Here is a 22,471-nt window from a genome sequence, read left to right as displayed (position 1 = left end):
TTATCTGGAGACCTGGGGTCATATTTGGGGAGCTGTATCGGGTCTGCAGGCACTGATGAACTAGAACCTTTTTTCCCTCCCTCTACTTATTTCCCTCAAAAATAAGTGGCAGGCACGTTTACAGATTGATTACGAAATGGAGGACTGGGCAGAATTGATTGAGGCCAGAGACTGCGTAGCTCGGGAGGCCTGTTTGAAATGTAGGCCCTCATTACAACCCTGGCGGACGGTGTTAAAGCGGCGGTAAGACCGCCAACAGGCCGGCGGTAAAAAATTACCAATTACGCCTGTGGCGGAAACCGCCAACAAAGACAGCCACTTTAACACTCCGACCGCCACGGCGGTACAAACAAACAGCGCAGCGGTCACCGCCAACAGACAGGCGGAAGACAATGTACCGCCCAAACTATTATGAAAGGCCAATCCGCCACCTTTTCCGGGGCGGATTCAACGCAGATAAAAACACAGCGGAAACAGAAATTTCGAAGGGAAAACGCTCACCTCTACACACTCCACGAGGAACGAGGACACCATGGACCTGGAACTCCAAATTCTACCTGCAATGGTCTTCCTGCTCCTGAACCAGGAGCACGAACGCCGGCGGCGAAGACCACGGTGAGTACTACACCTACGACACAGGGGAGGGGGAGGCAAAATACAGGGACACACACACGCAACAGCCCCACCCCCACCCTCACCCACTACAACACACACACTAATACATATCTATATATTATAGTTACACCCCCGAAACTCCCTGGAAGAATGCAAAGACTAAAGGAAATGATTGTATCCATTGTAATCTATTAAAATACAGTACTATAAAATATATATACACTATAAACAAATATATACACCAATAAAAAGTCCAGGTATTGCACCATTTATAGTCCGTGGACCACTGGGCCCAAAATGCATTGGCGAGGCCCACACTCGATACCAGATCAAAACAGAGAGAGCACTGCGGGGGCATCAGATAGAAATACAACAGGCACCTCAGGGGGAAGGGAAGGGAGGGCATCTCAGCCGGATGAGTGCACGACGCCAGATCCACGAGGGGGCTCAATGCCCACTGTTCAATCCTGGGGAGTGCAAAGCCTCAGTCTCTCAAGTCTCTACAGTGGGTGGTTTGCCCACTGTTCAATCCTGGGGAGTGCAAAGCCACAGTCTCTCAAGTCTCTGCAGTGGGTGGTTTACCCACTGTTCAATCCTGGGGAGTGCAAAGCCACAGTCTCTCAAGTCTCTCCAGTGGGTGGTTTGCCCACTGTTCAATCCTGGGGAGTGCAAAGCCACAGTCTCTCAAGTTGATAACAGTCTCCACTGGTTCTGGAGGGGGACTGGTGCCCAGAGTGCTTCATTCTGTGAAGGATAGAGGTAGTGGATGGATGTCTCCACTGTTTCTTGAGGGGGACTGGTGCCCAGAGTGCTTCATCCTGTGAAGGACAGAGGTAGTGGATGGATCTCTCCACTGGTTCTGGAGGGGGACTGGTGACCAGAGTGCTTCATCCTGTGAAGGACAGAGGTAGTGGATGGATGTCTCCACTGGTTCTGGAGGGGGACTGGTGCCCAGAGTGCTTCATCCTGTGAAGGACAGAGGTAGCGGATGTATCTGTTCACTGGTTCTGGAGGGGGACTGGTGTCCAGAGTGCATCACTCACCCCGTGACGGTCCCAGTTGCGTCAGTGCCCCTGCCGCTCATGGGCTAGCGGTGCTTGATTTGGCGGTGCCCTGTTCAGCGGTGCTTGATTTGGCGGTGCCCTGTTCAGCGGTGCTTGATTTGGCGGTGCCCTGTTCAGCGGTGCTTGATTTGGCGGTGCCCTGTTCAGCGGTGCTTGAGTTGGTGGTGCCCTGTTCAGCGGTGCTTGATTTGGTGGTGCCGTGTTCAGCGGTGCTTGAGTTGGCGGTCCTTCATCGCCCGCAGGGCTTGTGCTGGCGGTCCTTCATGGCCCAGCAGGGCTTGTGCTGGCGGTCCTTCACGGCCCAGCGGGGCTTGTGCTGGTGGTCCCTCAGGGCCCAGCGGGGCTTGTGCTGGCGGTCCTTCATGGCCCAGCGGGGCTTGTGCTGGCGGTCCTTCATGGCCCAGTGGTGCTTGAGTTGGCGGTCCTTCATGGCCCAGCGGGACTTGAGTTGGCGGTCCTTCATGGCCCAGCGGGGCTTGTGCTGTCAGTCCTTCATGGCCCAGCGGGGCTTGTGCTGGCGGTGGCCTCGGGGGCAGCTGGGCTGGGGCTGGCGGAGCCCTCCTGGGCAGCTGGGCTAGGGCTGGCAGTGGCCTCCTGGGCAGCGGGGATGATGGCGGTCTTCTCCGCCGTGCTGCTCTTCCCAGACTTGCTGGGTTTCTTGTGGCCCTTCCCCACCTTGGGAGGTGTCACAGCTGAGTCCACACTCCCACGGGGACCCCTGGGAGCAGCTTTGGTGGCTGGAGTCTTCCCCCTCTCTTGCCTGGCCAACTTCTGATGCTTCACAGGGGGGGGACTGACTGTGCTGTGGTTCCGTGCCACACTGGCTGTCCTGGTGGCCGGTGCACTCCACATACCTGTGACTACAGGCACCACTGGTCCCGGAGATGTTGTGGCTGAGGTGCTAGTTTGGGACCTATGAGATGGACGGTGTGGGGGAGGTGTGGGAAAAAGGTCAAAGCTGGACAGGAAAAGTTTTTGGGACACACTGGGACGGGTAGCTGGAGGGGGTTTGGGAGAGGAGGAAGAGGTGGTGGTAGTAGGAGGTGTACATTTGGTGACTTTGGGTGCAGGTGCATGAGCTGGAGGCTGTCGTGAGGTGGATGGCTGTTGGGTGGGTGTGTGCCTGCGTTTGTGTATCTTGGGAGGGGGCATCACAGACACTGGAGCAGGACACAGGGGACGTGTGAATGGTAGTGGGGGTGGTGACTGCACATGAGCGGGGTGTGCTGGTGGGTGTGCTGGTGAGGGACGTAGTGGCTGTAGAGGTAGTGCATGCAGGTGTGTCTGTAGACGAGACTGGGAGGGAGGAGGGAGACGACGAGGAGGGGGACACAGTGGAGGCAGTGGATGTTGGTGTGTCTGCATGTGTCTGATGCTTGCGTGAGTGCCTGTGGGATGTGTGGTGCTTATGTTTGCCTGAGCTTCCCTTGTGTGGTGAGGTGTGTGCAGGCTGGTCTGATGGTGTGCTTGGGATAGGCAGAGGTACAGGGGATTGGGTCTGGATGGAGGAAGTTGGAGTAGAGAGGCTAGACACAGGGACAATGGCTGCCATCAGTGCTGAGGCCAGAGTTTGAAAGGCTCGGTGAAGGGCCGCCTGACCAGAATGAATGCCCTCCAGGAATGCATTAGTTTGTTGTAACGGCCTTTCTACACCCTGGATGGCATTCAAAATGGTAGACTGCCCAACAGTGAGGGACCTGAGGAGGTCAATGGCCTCCTCACTGAGGGCAGCAGGGGTGACTGGGGCAGGGCCTGAGGTGCCTGGGGCGAAGGTGATGCCCACCCTCCTGGGTGAGCGGGCACGGGCAAAGGCTGAGGGGCTGCTGGGAGGGCGGTTCTGGTAGGGGGGGTGGCGGCTGTACCTGTAGATGCGGGGGCACAGATGTTGCCGCCACCACAAGGGAGCTCCCATCAGAGGACGAGTCCGTGTCGCTGGCCTCAGCTCCTGTCCCTGCCGTGGAGCTCCCCTCGCCCTCCGTCCCACTGGTGAATTCAGAGTCCGTAGTGTGGCTCTCCATGGCCACGTGGGATGCAGCTCCCTCGTGCTCCGGTGCCACCACTCCTCCGCCTGATGATGCTAATGCACACAAGAACAGGGAGACCACAAAAAGGGGGGGGGACAGAATAAAGACATGTTTAGTGCATGGATTACCGCTACCGTTGGCGGACAAGACAGACACAGAAGCCCCCTGCACTACGCCGTGCTCTTGGGCTCTACAGTGCAATTCCTGGGAAATGGCCTACAAGGCTATGGACGACATCTGCACACATAGATGACACAGGGGCATGAATAGCTGTACTTGGCACACTACAGAGGTGGGGTGGGGGGTCACAGGGCCATGCCTTACGGAGGGGCTTAGCCTACGGAACTCGCCCTGGCCTAGGGAAACCCACAGCCCTCCTCCCCCACCCAGACAACTCCACTGCGTGCAAAGTCAGCTGAATGAAAGTGTACTCACCCCCTTGTGTCTGCTGTGATGCCCTCAAGCGCTCATCTAAGTCCAGGTAGGCCACCACCAGGATCCTGAACATCAGGGGGGTCATGGTTCGATGGGCACCCCTACCACGTTGGGAGGCCATCCCCAGCTGAGCCTCCGCCGTCTTCTTGCTCCAGCGGTGAATGTCCTCCCATCTTTTCCGGCAGTGGGTGCTCCGTCTGTGGTAGACCCCCAGGGTCCGGACCTCCTTGGCGATGGCACGCCAAAAATCTTTCTTCTGGTGTGCGCTGACCTACATGAAATGTACAGGGGAAGAAGAGAAGTCATTACCAACTGCACCGTCAAAGTGAGTGGCCCCCATCTCTACCCTTGCCATGTGGCACATGCACCCACCGTCTTTCATGCATGCAGAACTCTGCCCCCTTCCTTCTTACATCCAGCCCTCTCCACACAGGCATAGCCCATACAACATGCTCCCTGTGTACTTCCCTGTTTGTCTGGAGGACCGTAGATTAGTGTGTACTGGGGGAGAACCCCATCAACGAGCTTCTCCAACTCCTCCGATGTGAAGGCAGGGGCCCTTTCCCCAAACGTACAAGCCATTGTCTCTTCCAGAATGAGGTCACAGCAGCACTTGCAGTGTAGGTCCTCTCCTGTCGAAGATCAGGTATTGAGTGATTCAACAGATAGAAAATGGCGGACACGTCCGCGGCGGTCACGTCCGCTGCAGTGCGTACCATCACCGTCGGCGTACATCGTCATTGGCTCCTGGGACCCATAGGGTCCAATGTTAACCAATGCAGCATTGCGCTGCGGTCTCCGACTGCCTACCGCGACGGTGTACAACGCCAGCGCAGTTACCTCACATCCCATTGTCCCACTTTAGAGGTCAGGTAGCCGCCATTTCAGGGGCCCACATGGCCTAATTTCCAACTGCGTCACACATACCTAGGCCTAGTCTCAACACACATACATGCCACCTTTTGTGTATGATTGGTGTTCTGTGTAAACTGTGGGTACGTACCTCTGAGTTGTTTGACTCTGTGGTCGCTGTTGGCCTTCATAGGCACCGTCCCCTGGGAAATGTGAGGAGATGACGGCATCCTCCGGTGTACCGTCCGCTGGTGGACCTGTCGACAATGGAGGAAAGACATTTGATAATCACCTACAGGTTTGACCGTGCCACAATCCAGGAACTGTGTACCCAGTTGGAGCCAGACCTGATGTCAGCAATCCGCCATCCCACAGGAATCCCCCTCAAGTGCAGGTGCTATCAGTGCTCCATTTCCTTGCAAGTGGGGCATTTCAAACAACTGTGGCCATGGCATCAGGGATGTCCCAGCCTATGTTTTCCAACTTATTGTCCAGAGTGTTGTCTGCCCTGCTGAAAACACATGCAGAGCTACATCGTTTTCCCTCAGGTGGAGGATTTGCCTACAGTGAAAGGTGACTTCTATGCCCTTGGACATATCCCCAACATCATAGGTGCCATTGATGGGACCCATGTGGCTTTGGTCCATCCTGCCCCCACAGGAGTGAACAGGTGTACAGAACCCGGAAGAGTTATCATTCCATGAATGTACAGATGGTATGTTTGGCCGACCAGTACATCTCCCATGTGAATGCCATGTTCCCTGGCTCAGTTCATGACGCCTACATCCTGCGGAATAGCAGCATTCCTTATGTGATGGGTCAACTCCAGAGGCACCGTGTGTGGCTATTAGGTGAGCCCCTGGAAGCAAGACAGTGGGAATGGTTGTCTGGGGTTATCCCTACGGATTAGTGTGTGTCTAACAGTTGTCCCTTGCCATTTGCAGGTGACTCTGGGTACCCCAACCTGTCATGGCTACTGACCCCAGTGAGGAATTCCAGGACCAAGGCAGAGGAACGCTACAATGAGACCCATGGGCTAACTAGGAGGGTGATCGAGCGGATCTTCGGCCTCCTGAAGTCCAGGTTCAGGTACCTCCACATGACAGGTGGATCCCTATTCTACTCACCAAAGAAGGTATGCCAGATCATCGTGGCCTGCTGTATGCTTCACATCTTGGCTTTGCAACGACAGGTGACTTTTCTGCAGGAGGATGGTCCAGGTGGCGGTGTTGTGGCAGCTGTGGAGCCTGTGGAAAGTGATGAGGATGAAGCAGAGGAAGAAGACATGCAGAACAGGGACTCAGTGATCCAGCAATATTTCCAGTGAAACACAGGTAAGAATACATTCCTGCCTACTACATGTACTTTTACACTACTACCTCTCTACTGTCTGTCGTTTTCACCCTGTGTATGGTCACTGAGTTGTCACTTTCCCTTACGGTTTCACAGATGTGGGTCCCAACGTGTGTCAGCTGCTTAGATTCCTCATGGAGTAGAGCTGTGTGACATAGGTATGTTGACATTACTATTTCAAGAACATTTGGTCATTGTAATTGCAAATACACTATTTCGAAATCACAGACAGACTCCAGATCATTTTGTGCTTTAGGTGTGTTTATTTAAATGCAAAATATTGGAGGGGGAAGTTAAATGGTGAGGGGTGATGGCGGATGAGTGTCCATCTCAGAGTCCAGTCTATTAGTCTCACAGGTGCATTGCCCATATGGGCATAGGAAGTGGAGCTGGGGCAGTTTAACTATGGACAGGGTGACAAAGTGGGACAGTGGGATGACAATCAGGGTGGTCTCATTTCTTGGCAGGGGTCTTGGCATTGTGCTCTGTCTTGTTCCTGGATCTCAGGGACCGTTTGCAGGTGGTTCTCCCTCTGCAGGGGGTGGGGTTCTGGTGTGGTGGTCCTGTGGCGGGGCGTCCTGTCCACTAGCGCAGGCAGAGGTGGTGGGCAGTTCATCGTCCATGCTAGTGTCAGGGGCCCCTTGGAGTGCCACAGTGTCCCTCCTGGTGTTAAGTAGTTCCTTCAGCACCCCTATGATGGTGCCCAGGGTGGAGCTGATGGTTCTGAGTTCCTCCCTGAAGCCCATATACTGTTCCTCCTGCATGCGCTGGGTCTCCTGAAACTTGGCCAGTACCGTTGCCATCATCTCCTGGGAGTGGTGGTATGCTCCCATGATGGAGGAGAGGGCCTCGTGGAGAGTGGGTTCCCTTGGCCTGTCCGCCCCCTGTCGCACAGCAGCCCTCCCAGTTCCCCTGTGTTCCTGGGCCTCCGTCCCCTGGACCGTGTGCCCACTGCCACTGCCCGCAGGTCCCTGTTGTTGTTGGGGTGGTGAGTTATCCTGGGTTCCCTGTAGTGGTGGACACACAGCTGACGTGTCCTTGGGACGGAGGTATGGGCCCGCTGGGTGGGTGCTGTGCTGGTGTTTCCAGAGGAGGGAAGGTCTTTGGTGGCCTGTGCCTGTGTGAGGGGAACCGACTGTCCTGAGGCCCCCGATGGTCCGGGCTGGTCATCTAGATCCAGTAGGACAGAGGTCCTGTCATCACTGTGGGCCTCTTCTGTGGGTGGAGTGGACATGTCTGGACCCTCCTGTCTGGTGACATTGGGTAGGGGTCCTGCAGGGGTGGAAAGGCATGATTATTGCATCTGTGTGTGGCATGGTGTGCAATGGGTGGGTGACCGTGTACCCCAGTGCTGGCATTCCTGTGTGGGAGCTTGTGTGATGATGGTTTAGGGGAGTGTATGGCTATGTGCAGTGTGCATGCTTTGGTGATGGGTGTCCATGCTTTGTTGTTGCATGCAGGGCTTGGTGTTGGGATGTGTGGTTTGTGATATTGGTACATTTGTGAGGAGATGGAGTGATATGGGTGGGGGCGAGGGTGGGGGTATGTGATAGCATGCAGGTAGGGTGGGGGATGTAATAGTTAAGATTTGACTTACCAGAGTCCATTCCTCCACCTACTCCTGCGAGGACCTCAGGATGCAGAATCGCAAAGACCTGCTCCTCTCATGTTGTTAGTTGTGGGTGAGGAGGTGGATGTCCGCCGCCAGTCCGCTGAAACGCCAGGTGGTGTCTTGAGACCACAGAACGCACCTTCCCCTGTGGGTCGTTCCACCTTTTCCTGATGTCCTCCCAATTTCTTGGGTTTTGTCCCACTGTGTTGAGCCTGTCCACTATTCTTCGCCATAGCTCCATCTTCCTTGCAATTGAGGTGTGCTGCACCTGTGCTCCAAATAGCTGTGGCTCGACCCGGACGATTTCCTCCACCATGACCCTGAGCTCCTCCTCTGAGAACCTGGGGTGTCTTTGCCGTGCCATGGGGTGGTGTAGGTGATGTGTGGAGTGGTGTCTGTGGTGATAAGTGTGGTGATATGTAGTGGTGTGTTGTGTGAGGTGCGTGGAAGTTGTGTGGGTGATGGTGTTATGTGCCTGTGGATGCTGTTGTACTTGCTGGTGGTGTCTCTCTCTGTGCTTCATTCTCAATTTTTGTCGTAGGGGTTTTTGGGTGATGTGGGTGTGTGTTTTATATTGTATTGGGAGTGTGGGAGTGGTGTGTGTATGTGTATCAGCTGTGTGTATTTTGAATTGTCCAATGTGGCTGTGTTTTGTAAGAGTGTGTGTATTTTGAGCGCGGCGGTGTGTACCGCCAATGGAATACTGCGGTTGAAAGACCGCCTCGTGGATTCGTGTATCTTGATAGTGTGGGCGTATTTCTGTTGCCGTGACAGTGGAGGTTTTGTTTTCGTCAGTTTATCACTGACCTTTGGTGTGGCGGACTTGTGTGGGTGTCTGAATTTTGGCGGGTTCCGAGATGTTGGCCATAATAGCTGTGGCGGAATTCCGCAGCAACGGCTGTGTGTTGGCGGTCTTCTGCACAGCGGTAAGCGGCTTTTACCGCCAATGTTGTAATGACCGCCTTAGTCTTTTTAAGATATTACATGAGTGGTACTGGACCCCCCAGAAATTGCGCACTGCAGGGTTTTTGTCACATGCCTCCTGTTGGAGATGCCCTCATGCCCGCTGTGATTTGTTACATATCTTACTTGACTGCCCCATTATTCAACCTTTCTGGCGATCAGTGGGGGGCACCCTTAGAGAAGTGCTACCCCTACCAACCCCTCTCACCCGCTCTATTACTACTGCATGATACCGGAGACCTATGCGACCTTTCCCGGCCTCAACCCTGCTTATTACACGCGGAATTGGCCACTGGCGCGCAGAAACTACCTCCTTCCATGCAATGTATCAGGCTGCCTTCCATGAACGACTCACATATGGCTTACAAGATAAAATTTATGTTTTCCTACAAACATGGACCCCCTTTCTTTCAGGGCCACTGGGCTGAGTACCCACTCAGGGTGCTGTGATTCACGATGACCAAATGGGGACATACGCACCTGGGAATCACATACTCACGTACCAACAAACTAGCATCCATTTTGGCATCACCCTGGTTCCAGTTGAGCACAGATCTACGCTTTCGTCTTCTCTCCTCTTGACCCCTTCAGAAGTGAGCTGCCCCCTTTATCCTGCGCTACTCTCCCCCCCCTCTACTTCTTTATCTCTTCTGTCATGGCCCCTACTCACGCTACTTCCGATTATCCTCTCTCACTGTGCCCTCTACACACCACCTTTCATTCCCTCTAATCATTTTCCCCCTCGGCCACTTCAGCTATCATCTGCATCTGCTCTACACTACTACCATCTATATCCTTGCTTTCCTGCTTATCTTCGCTCTTCCCTCCCCACTCACTTCCACTCTCGATTCTTTCTATCACCTCTGTTTTCATGATCACTCTATCCGTACCTCCTGTTATGTTTTCGCTTTTCTTTCCTCAGATACATTCCTTGCTACACTGAGACCTAATTCATGCTATTACCCAGAAGCATCACCTTCTCCTTGATGTTATACAATCTATTCATGCTATTACCCAGAAGCATCACCTTCTCCTTGATGTTATGCAATCTGGAATATGTTATCCCTCCTCGGTCCACTCCCTCCTATGTGCCCCTTCATACACTCTTCCCTCCCCCCCGTAGGTACGAATATCCTCCTTCCCTTCAGGCTTCCAGGACTCTCTCCCCTCCCTGCCACCAGCTCCTGTATACCGACTGGGGGGTTTACAGTGCTGTCCTCACCTGACCAGATCATCTTTTTGAACCACCCTTATGCTCTTTGCCCCACACCCTCTAGTATTCACCCTAGGGGAGGGATAGGGGTTTCGAGAAACTTGGAAGAGAGAGAGCTCAATGCTGGCATGTCCAATTTTCTAGGACCTCTTATGCATATGCTCATAGACAGGGTTGGGAGTAAGGACAGAGGGGGAGGACTCTTGTACTATGTTCATTTCATTTGTTTATCTCATTTTAGTTCTGGTTTTGTGCAATGGATATGTACCAGGTGTACCTTGATAATTTTCGTTACTGTATTATGGCTGAGGGTCGTTCTCGTCTTTAAAGCAAGAAATCTTTTGCATTGATCCGCTGGACTGTATAATGTGCCAAATACTAGTGTCTCATATGACAGTTTCATGTACAATATTGTTGATTAATAAAAAATTGCAACACAAAAGAACATGGCGGTCTGGACTGCCAACAGCATGGCGGTCCAGACTGCCGTATTCTGAACGTGGCTAAACCACCATGGTGGAAACGCTGCCACATCCTTGTAGATCCACCAGGGCAGCACTGCAAGCAGCGCTGCCCTCCAGTTACTAAGTTGCAATCCACCAGCTTTTCCCTGGCAGTTTAAACCACCAGGGAAAGGCTGGCGGAAGGAGTGACTCGGGCACCACCTGGGGGCCTCTGCACTGCCCATGCACTTGACCTGTGCAGTGCAGGGGGCCCCCTGCACAGACCCGTCGCCCATTTTACTGCCCTAAGTACGGACAGTAAAATGCACGAGGGGTACTGCTGCACCTGCTGCACTGCCACATTGGCGCCGGCTCCATTCGGAACCGGCGTAAATGTTCAGGCTATGTTTCCAGCTGGGCCTGCAGGTGGAAACACTGTTTCCGCCTGCCGGCCCAGCAGGAAGATCATTATGTGGCTAGAGGGGGATTCTTTGCGCTGGAAGTCTTCTGTCGACCGTCAGCATAGATCTTGGCTGGGTAACCCGCTGAGATCATAACGAGGGCCTTAGCAACTATCCTGTTTGGCTCACAGCAGAGGCATACACCAACATACACTGTGTGGGGACCAAGGCTGGACCTATTCCTCAGGACAAATGCATCATGCACCGACCCTGGATATTTATCATTAATGTGGGAGATGTACTGGTCCGTTAGGCACACCATCTGCACATTCATGGAGTGGAAACTCTTACAATTCTTGTACACCTGTTCATTCTGACGGGTGCGGGACAAACGCAATATGTGTAACGTCAATCGCCCCAGTAATATTCGGGATATGTCCCATTGCATAAAATCCGGCCTTCACAGTGGCCAAATCTTCCACCTGGGGGAAAGCAATGTAGCTGCACAAGTGTTTTACCAGGGTGGACAAGATTCTTGCCAGCACGATTGAGAACATTGGGTGTGACATTCTTGCTGCCAAGCCCACTGTCACTTGGAAAGAACCAGTTGCCAGGAAATGGAGCACTGATAGCACTTGCACAAGAGGGGGGATACCAGTGGGATGATGGATAGCTGAGATCAGGTCAGGCTCCAACTGGGCACACAGCTCCTTGATTATGGTCCTGTCCAGTCTTTAGGTGAGGATAATATGCCTGTCCTCCAGTTTAGCTAAGTCAATCAGGGGTCTGTACATGGGGGTATGTCTCCATCTCCTATTCATCCGCAGCAGTAGGTATCTAAGGGACACAAGTGTGAGTAGGCTGTCACAATTTGAACGACTATACGACAACATCAGTCCACATCGTGCAATCATGTTTTGGGACAGTGTAAGTTCAAAGTATGTGCCTATTTATCCTGTGACGAAGCAATTATCGATAGGCCTGTTCAACAAAGACTCTGACACCTCCTCCGATGGGAGCTCCCTGGTGGTGGAGGATACCTCTGTGACCACCCCGGCTGCAGGTACAGCTGCAACCCCGTACCAGCACCGCCCCCCCAGTAGCCCCTCAGCTAGTTGCCCGTGCCCACCCACCCAGGAGGCTGGGCATCTCCTTCACCCAAAGCACATCAGGCCCTGCCCCAATCAGCCCTGCTGCCCTGAATGAGAGGGCTATTGACCTCCTGAGATCCATCTCTGTAGGGCAGTCAACCACTGTGAATGCCATTCAAGGGCTGGCATCCCAGATGCAGTAATGCAATGCATTCCTGAGGGCATTCATGGTGGTTTTGGCAGCCCAACAGAGATCGATTCAGGCTCTGGCCTCCTCTCTGATGGCAGCCATTGTCCCTGTTTCTACCGTCCACCCTCCAACTACCACTTCCCAGTCCCATTCTCCTCAACCCCAACTCATCCCAAGCACACAGATAGAAGAGCATGCGCAAAAGGCAACACACAAGAGTGGCACAGGCAAACACAAGCACCACACTTCATCCCAAAGGCACTGACACAAACAACATCCTGTTGCAGACACAACAACATCCACAGCCTCCCTCTCCTCCTTCTTCACCTCCCTCCGAGTTATGTTCACACTCACACCTACAGGCACTACATCTACATCCACTGTCAGCACCACCATACCAAGCAGAACACACACCACACTGGCAGACACCTCCACATCCATGCACATGCCCCCTGTGTCCTCTCCCACTGTGTCTGTCCCTCCCCTCCTAAAGGACACAAACGCAAGCACTGAGACACCCAACAGCCATCCACCTTACATCAGCAAATAGCCCATGCATCTGCACACAAGTCCAGCAGACATACATCTCCAACAACCACTCCCTCACCCTCCACTCCCATTACTCCTCCCTCCTCCCGTCCCACCATCCCTAAAAAACGTTTCCTTTCCCAATTTGACCCCTTGACTCCCCCTCCCCCATCCTGCATGCATGGGCAGGGTAGCAAGGACACAGCCCAGCACCTCAGCCAAACAGTCCACAGGGACAGTGGGAGCACCACCTACTCATGGTAGTAAGGATACCAGACCTACGACACTGAAGGGGAAGGAGCCTGCACCACCAGGGATGAAAGGGAAGAGCCCTGCACCAGCTGTGAGGAAGGAGAAGGAACCAGCACCAGCTATGAAGAAGGGGAGGGAGCTTGCACCAGCCGTGAGGAAGGGGAAGGAGCCTGCACCTGCTGAGAAGAAGGGGAAGGAGCCTGCACCAGCTGTGAAGAAGGGGAAGAAGCCTGCACCAGCTGTGAAGAAGGGGAAGGAGCCGGCACCAGCTGTGAAGAAGGGGAAGAGCCCATCCACCCCTGCCAGGAAGGGTAAGGGATCCCGACCCATGAATAGGAGGAGACGAGGTACTCTATGCCAGTGGAAGCTGTCAGGTTAACACTGCCACCACCACCAGCTGTCACAGGGCCCCCACTGATAGCTGTGGATGTTCAGCCATCAGGGAGTGCAGTTGCTGCCCAGGACCTTCCTCCAACAACCACCACCATGCAGCCATCAGTGAGTGGAGGAGCTGCCCATGAGCCTTCTGCAACAACCACCATGCAACCACCACCATGCAGCCATCAGTGAGTGCAGGAGCAGCCCAGGAGCCTCCTCCAACAACCACCACCATGCAGCCATCAGTGAGTGCAGGGGCCTCCCAGGACCTTCCTCCAACAACCACCACCATACAGCCATCAGTGAGTGCAGTGGCTGCCCAGGAGCCTCCTCCAATAACCACCACCATGCACTACACCCCCAGCAGACGCCATGTAGTCCACCTTCCAGGGGTTACTGTACTGTGCCAGAACCAGTGAGAAAGACACCTACTCCAGAGACTGTGGCCTTGCACCCCCCAGAACAAAGCAATGGGCATGTTGCCCCCTCCAGAACCAGTTGGAAAGACACTCACTGGAGAGACTGTGGCCTTGCACTCCCCAGGACAAAGTAATGGGCATGTTGCCACCTCCAAAACCAGTGGGAAAGACACCCACTCTAGAGACTGTGGCCTTGCACTCCCCAGGACAAAGCAATGGGCATGTTGCCCCCTCCAGAAGCAGTGGGCTTGTTCCCACATCCGGCTGAGGTGCCCCCCCTCCCTCTGAGGTGCCTGCCTATTTGCAAACTGATGCCCCTGCAGTGTACTATCTGTATGTGGTCAGGACTTGAGTTGGGCTTTAGACTGTGCCATGTGGACATGTGGGCACTTTGAACATTGGAACGGGCAGTGTCCCTTTATGAAAATGTGGACATACTTGTTTCATTGACAAATCGAATTATTAATTTTGATGTTGATCTGATTACATTCACTTTAGTCAATTCCTGTTGTCCTTGCATTATTCTGCTGTTTTTCGGGGACAAATTATTTTTCTTGTGCAGCTGGTTGTGTGTATGGTGTGTGTGTATGGTGTGTGTGGTGCGTGTGTGTGTGTGTGTCACTCTCGTTTTCCTCCTACCCTCCCTTGAGTACTAGAAAGCTGTACTCACCGCCGTTCTCTTCGTCGGCGTTCTTGTTCCAGGTGGATCATAATGTAGAAGATCATTGGGAAAACATGCAGTTCGGGTTCCATGGCGGCGTGGTTCTTCCCTGTGTCTCCAATGGTGAGTCCTTTCACTTCTGAGCTCTGTTTCTGCAAAGGCTTTTGTTGGCAATGGTGCCGCCCCGGAAAAGGTGGCGGATTGATAGGTCTTACTATGGTGGGTGGTACGTTGTCTTCTACCTGGCTGTTGGTGGCTACCGCCGTGGTGGCTGTTGTTTCCGCCATGGCGGTTGCTGTGGTACATTAGTTGTCTATGGGAGTTTTCACTGCCATGGTCATAATTTGGCACTACTTACCGCCAGCCTGTTGGTGGTATTACCGCCACTTTATCACCCACTGCCAGGGTCGTAATGAGGGCCTAAATTCTTCATTAACACCTCTTACCAGGGCTATAAGTGTGTATATTGGGGTGTGGGGAGAGACACACTCCAGTTGATATTTTGCATCAACATTTTGTGTACCCCACCACTTTTTTATGATCTCAGAATAATCTCATGAAATTGTTAATTTTTTTCGGGAAAGAATTTGTACTTTCTTTTATTACAGTACTTATGCCTTATAGTCCCCACACAAAGTGTGGGGAGAAAGTGCCATCTGCAATGATACCTTTATGTGTATACAACATTGCATAATAGGGTGTAAGGGTAGGGACACACTAGGGTTCTCACTGACACCTCTCCACAGCCTAACAACTTTGTATAGTAGATTATGGAGACCGCATTATGGCCCCTTAAACGAGACCTTGTTTGAAGATAAGCAGTGTGCATAATAGTGTATAAAGAGACACTGCCTCTCCGCTGATATCTTTCCCCAAGCTCAGCATTATCCATAGTAGGTTGAAAAGGTACTCACAGCTGAGATCTCTCTTTTACATAGCAAGTGTGAGAGGTACTGGACTCTCCACTGAGACTTCCCATACAATATTTATGTATATTAAGGTATGGGATTGGATTTGCCTGCCTTATTACACCTCTCCCCAGGATGACAGATATACACAGTAGTGTGTAGTGAAACAATGTCCTCTCCAACAAGACCTATCTTTAGGATAACATGGATGTGCATTACAATGTGAGCAAGGAGTGGCCTCTCTGCTGAAACCTCTCCCTAGAGCAACAGGTAATGTCTGGGAAGAGAGTGACTTGTCTGCTAACAGATCTCCCCAGGGTAGAGGTGACTGTAGTAGGCTTTGAAAAAAACTTACCTTTCTGCTCATATCTCTTGCCATGCTGACACGTATAGATAATAGGCTATGGGGAAGAATTGTTCTTTTGCTAACACATCTCTCTTGAATGATAAGTCTATAGAGTGGACTGTGGGGAGACCCTGTCCCCTCTTATGTGACCTGGTTCTTGGATGATATTCAAAATAGGGTGTGAAAAATGTGTTACCTGTCTGGTCATAGCATTCCCCAGGGTGACAGATGTACAAGCATGGTCTGGGGAAGAAATCACCTCTATGGTTAGAAATCTTCTTGAATAACAAGTGTAGAGATTGGGGAATGGAGATAGACGATCCTGTGTGCTCAGACCTCTCCCTAGAGCAAGGCATGTGCAAAGTCCGATGTGGATAGAGTCTGCTCTTCCTGCTGATACCTTTCTTACTGGAGATGAATGTCCATAGTAGGGTATAGAAATGGAGCATCCTCTCTGCTGACAACTGTGTATTGCACAACTGGTGTTCATATTTGAATATGTGACACACTCAGCTCATCCCCAAATGTCTCACTATGAGGACAGGCATGTGTAGTAGGGTGTAGACTGAAACAGACCTGTCTTCTGAAACATATCTTCAAAGTCAGAAGCATAGATAGTAACATGTGTAAAAGAACTACCACTTCACTCTCACATCTGTTCTAGCTGATAGCAGTGCATAGTAGTGGATGGAGATCCAATGGCCTGTGTGTCTTGACCTCTCTTTTGTATGAGCGAACTCTGTTCTACAATGTGGACAAGGAGTTATCTCTCTATTGAGACATCACTGTTGCATGACAACTCATCATAGTTGGATATTAAAACAATTAGGCCCTCATTACAACCCTGGCGGACAGTGGTATGTTGGTGGAAGTACCGCAAACAGGTTAGCAGTAATTACCGCCAAATCATGACATTGGTGGTTTGGCACATGCCAAACTGCCAATTTACCACACCGTTCGCCACGGCGGTAACGACCACCAGGCTGGAGACAACGGTCTCCAGCCCGGCGGCCATCACTAGTCCGTCTGCGGGATCATGACCTTGCATTCCGCCATGGATTTCGTGTTTTTTGAACCACCACAAAAACCTTGCGGTAGGCACTATCAGTGCCAAGGAATTCCTACCCTGGCACTGATAGGGGTCTCCCTTTCCCCCACCCCCTCCCCAGAGTCCACCCCCAACACCCACGACCCCCATACCAGCCCCCAAAGGTGGTAGGGCCCGCTCCCCTCCCCGCCGCCCTGACCTCCATGAGTCCCCCAGATATACCCCCACCCCCCGCTCACACACACACACACAACTCAAACACATACACACGCACGTACATGCACACATGCACACATACAAACACGTTACATCCCCACTACACACATCACACCCTCCGCAAACATACACGCACCCACATACCCCCTCTAAACACTCACACTCACACCCCCCATTCATGGACACACCATACAATACCCCCCTCCCCTGTCGGACGATCACCTTACCTGCCTCGGTGATCGTCCAGGAGGGAACGGGTTCCATGGTGGCTGCTCTGCCACCAGCACCCCGTCACCAGAACACTGCCACGCTGAATACTGAAGCGTAATTATTCTGATGCGGTGTTCTGATGATGTGGCGGTGATGGAGGAGCAACCTCCACTGCACCGCCGACTGCCAGTATGGCTGCTGGCGGCTCTCAGACCAGAAAATGGCGGAGGGTCGCCACCAGTTATAATATGGTTGGCGGAAGACCGCCAACACTGGCGATCTTCGGTCCGACAGGACCTCACTGGTCTTCAGTGAAGACCGCCAAGGTCATAATGAGGGCCTTAGTGTCTCCATTACCAAGGCATTGTACCATAAATATGTTCATAGTACGGTGCATATATGTACATATATATATATATATTTATATATATATAGAGATATACATGCATTAGCACTTCTGCAGTCGATGAAGATAGAACTTCCAGTTTAAGTCAACATTACAATACTGTAATAATAGTCAACTTTATAACAACTGTTAACTCCTTGTACGCCACGGATGTAATAGTCACGTCTGTGGCGATGCCTCTCAGGCGTCACAGATGTAACCATTATGTCTGTGTACCAGCCCTCGGGGGAAGCGCTAGCCCCAGGGGGCCAAATAATTTTAGGCCAATTTTGCCCCCCTCTCGGGGGCAGATTGGCCTACTATAATTAGGCTGATCTGCCACGGGGCGAAGAAAACCCCTAGACACCTGGGATTTTTTTTTCTTTTATGTTTGGGGAGCGACCCCTGAGGCAAGGGTCACTCCCTAGCTGGCCAAATTGTTTTTAGGTCATTTCCGCCCGAAAACACTTGACACCAAGGAATTTATTTTTATTATACTTACGCATAAGGGGCAGAAACCACTAGATACCAGGGCTTGGTGTGTGTGTTTTGTTTAGGGGGACAGTCCTTTGGGCAAGGGTCGCTCCCCAAGGGGGGACATTACTGTTGGCCATATCTGCCTCCTTTGGAGGCAGATCAGCCTATTTTTGGAAGGCCCATCTGCCCCCAAGGGGGAGGGGCAGAAAGCCCATCAGGACCAGGGAAGATTTTTTTTTCAAAATAAGAGGGTGGGGGTACGGGCCATAAGTGGGGCCAATGTTGTTCTGCCCACCAGTGGGCAGATGGGGCAATTACCTCCGATCCACACCCCAAGTGGGGCAGAAAGTCTACTAGATGCCATGGAATAAAAAAAATATAGTGGGGTGGTGGCTACCAACCAGTATGGGCCTGGTTATGCCCCCACCCCAACTGAAGGGGATAACAGTCTTTCAGCTCTCCCCCTGCACACTAAAACATCTTATCCTACGGCAAGCAGGAGGACATTTGATTATTTTGGGTTTTGGTTTTACGTTTGGGCTATGAGAGCTTGGTAACTCTCAAAATCATCCCACTTGGAATGGTGAGGGCTGCACTTTTTTGACTTTGGGACGCCGTCATGTAGAAAAAGCCATAAGCCCTAGGCACATCAAAAAACTGAACATCTGGTTGATTCCAGGGTGGTGTGCTTCACATGCACCCCGCACCATTTTCTTACCCACAATGCCCTGCAAACTTCCAACTTTGCTGGTAATCACACATTTTTCCCACATTTGTGTGACAGAACCTTCCGGGATCTGCAGGAATCCACAAAATTCCTACCACCGAACATTGCCTCATCTACACCGATAAAAATTCTGCTGCACTTATTAGCCCTTTTCAAACTGCCCTTTTGGACCCACTTTGGTTCCCCCTCAATTTTAACATGTTTTTGGCTCTTCCCTGTCACAGGCACTTGGCCCACCTACACAAGTGAGGTATCATTTTTACCAGGAGACTGAGGGGAATGGTGGGTGGTAGGAAATTTGTCTCAGTGCAGTGATCCCATACAGAAATGTGGGAAAATGTGATTTTTTAGCTAAATTTGAGGTTTGCCGAGGATTCTGGGTAAGAAAACATTGGGGGATCCAAGCAAGTCACACCTCCCTGGACTCCCTCAGGTGTCTAGTTTTCAGAAATATGTAGGTTTCATAGGTTTCCCTAGATAGCTGCTGAGCCCAGGACCAAAAACGCAGGTGCCCCCGCAAAAACAGGTAATTTTGTAATAGATAATTTTGATGTGTCCAGATACTGTTTTGGGGGATTTCCTTTCATGAGCACTAGGAATACCCACAGAAGTGAGGTACCATTTTTATCGGGAGGCTTGGGGATACACTGGGTGGAAGGACATTTGTAGCTCCTCTCAGATTCTAGAACTTTCTGTCACCGAAACGAGAGGAAAAAGTTGTCCAAATTTTGAGGGTTGCAAAGGATTCTGGGTAACAGAACCTGGTCGGAGCATCACAAGTCACCCCATCTTGGATTCCCCAAGGTGTCTAAATTTAAAAAATGTGCAGGTTTGGTAGGTTTCCCTAGGTGCCGGCTGAGCTAGAGGCCAAAATCTACAACTAGGCACTTTGCAAAAAACAGCTCGGTTTTCTTTGGGAAAATGTGATGTGTCCACGTTGTGTTTTGGGGCATTTCCTGTTGTGGGAGCTAGGCCTACCCACACAAGTGAGCTACCAATCTTATCGGGAGACTTGGGAAAACACTGGGTGGAAGGAAATATGTGGCTCCTCTCAGGTTCATGAACATTCTGTCACCGAAATTAAAGAAAAAAGTGTTGTTTTTGGCAAATTTTGAGGTTTGCAAAGGATTCTGGGTAAAAATTGTGTTCCTGAAAGCTGGGAAGATGGTGATTTTAGCACCGCAAACCCTTTGTTGATGCCATTTTCAGGGGAAAAAAACCAAAAGCATTCTTCTGCAGCCCTTTTTCCCATTTTTTTTTAAATAATGAAATTTTAGCTGTATTTTGGCTAGTTTCATAGTCTCCTTTAGGGGAACCCACAAAATCTGGGTACCTCTAGAATTCCTAGGATGTTGAAAAAAAGAAAGCAAATTTTGCGTGGGTAGCTTATGTGGACAAAACGTTATGAGGGCCTAAGCGCGAACTGCCCCAAATAGTTTTTAAAAAGCTAAAGCCTTGCACCTGAGGGGGAAAAGGCCTGGCAGCGAAGGGGTTAAGCAAACAAATCAGTAGTAACTTTAAACTTTTTATTATGAAAAACTATTTCACATTACAAAACTACAACAACTATATTAACAAATTATATCAACAATCATAATGCAAACAAAACAACCAACTTTGATAAGTTAGGTCTTTTTCTGACTCTGATGAGCAGGCTATTGTATTTGCAGCGCCCCAGCCATTTAAGCCTGCCATTGAATCCGTCTTGTAACAGTGGTTTATCTTTCAGGTCAGCTGCAAAAAAGTCTCTACAAAGGTTCGTGTGTGTTCTGTTTTTTTAACAGAGCTCACAAAGGACAGCCCAGGCAGCATTACATCCTGCTTCTGTACTGGAAAAATCTTCATGTCGTTTCACATTGTTGAACCTATTTTCACTATGCCTGGGCAGGTAGTTACTGCTGAACAAGACAATAATATTGCTTGTCCCAACAATTTGTTTGTTGCTTATGGAAGCAGATAATTATTTCCTCAGAGACAAGTAGAACCACACAGGACAAGCTTGGGCAAGATCACAAGTGTCCCTCTATGCAATACAAATATGTTACTTCTCCAATTAATCGTTTTTCCTGACTTTCCACAGAGTAATGAGTTCTTGTCTTTTCAAAATTAAAAACGATTTTTTTTATTCCTCCATATATTTTCTCACATAATAGTTTTCTTGTTCACAACTTCTGCTTTTCATTTTCCTTCTGCAAAAAGACAAAATAACCAAATGCTTAAAATTGGCATACTGATCAATAAATGATAACAGACAATGGGGGTCATTCTGACCCCGGCGGTCTCTGACCGCCGGGGCCAGGGTCGGCGGGAGCACCGCCGACAGACCGGCGGTGCCCCGCAGGGCATTCTGACCGCGGCGGTTTGGCCGCGGTCAGATGCGGGAAACCGGCGGTCTCCCGCCGGTTTCCCGCTGCCCTGCAGAATCCCCCCGCGCTCCGCCGCCATGGGGATTCTGACACCCCTTACCGCCATCCTGTTCCTGGCGGGTCTCCCGCCAGGAACAGGATGGCGGTAGGGGGTGCCGCGGGGCCCCTGGGGGCCTCTGCAGTGCCCATGCCCTTGGCATGGGCACTGCAGGGGCCCCCGTAAGAGGGCCCCACAAAGTATTTCAGTGTCTGCCATGCAGACACTGAAATATGCGACGGGTGCCACTGCACCCGTCGCACCCCTGCAACTCCGCCGGCTCCATTCGGAGCCGGCATCCTCGTTGCAGGGGCATTTCCGCTGGGCCGGCGGGCGCTCTTTTGGCGCTCTCAAGTGACAGGTGTGTATGGTAGGGTGTGTGGAGAGAGACTGGCCTCTCCGCTGAGACATCACTCTCAGATGATGGGTGCAATTAGTAGTGAGTGGACAGGGACTACCTTTCCTCTCAGACCTCTCTCTCGGAGAGCAGGCGTACGTATTAGAGTCTGTACATAGACTGTCCTCTCCTGTCAGACGTGTCTCTCAGATGACAGGTGTGTATATTACGGTGTGTACATTGCTGCCTTTTCCTGTCACAGCTCTCTCCTATAGCATGGTTGTATGTAGTAGGGTGTGTCCATGGACTAGCCTGGCCTCTCCACTGAATCCTCTCTCTCAGATGACAGGTGTGCATAGTAGGCTGTGTGTAGAGAGATTGGTGTCCCCGCTGAAACCTCCCTCTTGCATGGGGGGTATGCCTAGTATGCTTTGTCGAGGGACTGTCCTCTCGGATAATGGGTGTGCATAATAAGGTGTGGGAGGAGACTGTACTCTACACACAATTCTTCCCAAGCCAATGAGCATAATTAATAGACTCTGTTAAACACTATCTACAGTATGACTGTTTCCCACAGTAGTAAATGTGCATACTACAGTCTATTCAAAGATCACCTACTCCTCCCTACTCTTCAAACCCTGGGAGAGTCTGGCAAGATCATAACATTTTTTCAAAATAAGAACTAACCATCTACTCATCTCAGTACTTAACTCTTACACAATTACTCTAAAAAACAAAGAACACAATATCCATTCCTACTAATAAAATGTATTATGAACTCATCTACAAATTTTTACTATTCGTGATCCCCTGAGAGTCCCCTAAAATTGTAAAAAATTAGTTTAAAAAAATACATTTATTTTCATCCCAGTAGTTATACCTTAGAGACTTAGATGCCTTTTTCCTGTCCCCTAATTTTT

This window comes from Pleurodeles waltl, chromosome 5 (assembly GCF_031143425.1).
Source record: "Pleurodeles waltl isolate 20211129_DDA chromosome 5, aPleWal1.hap1.20221129, whole genome shotgun sequence".
NCBI lineage: Eukaryota > Metazoa > Chordata > Amphibia > Caudata > Salamandridae > Pleurodeles > Pleurodeles waltl.
The sequence above is the reverse complement of the archived record's forward strand: the minus strand, read 5'-3'. Positions refer to the sequence as shown.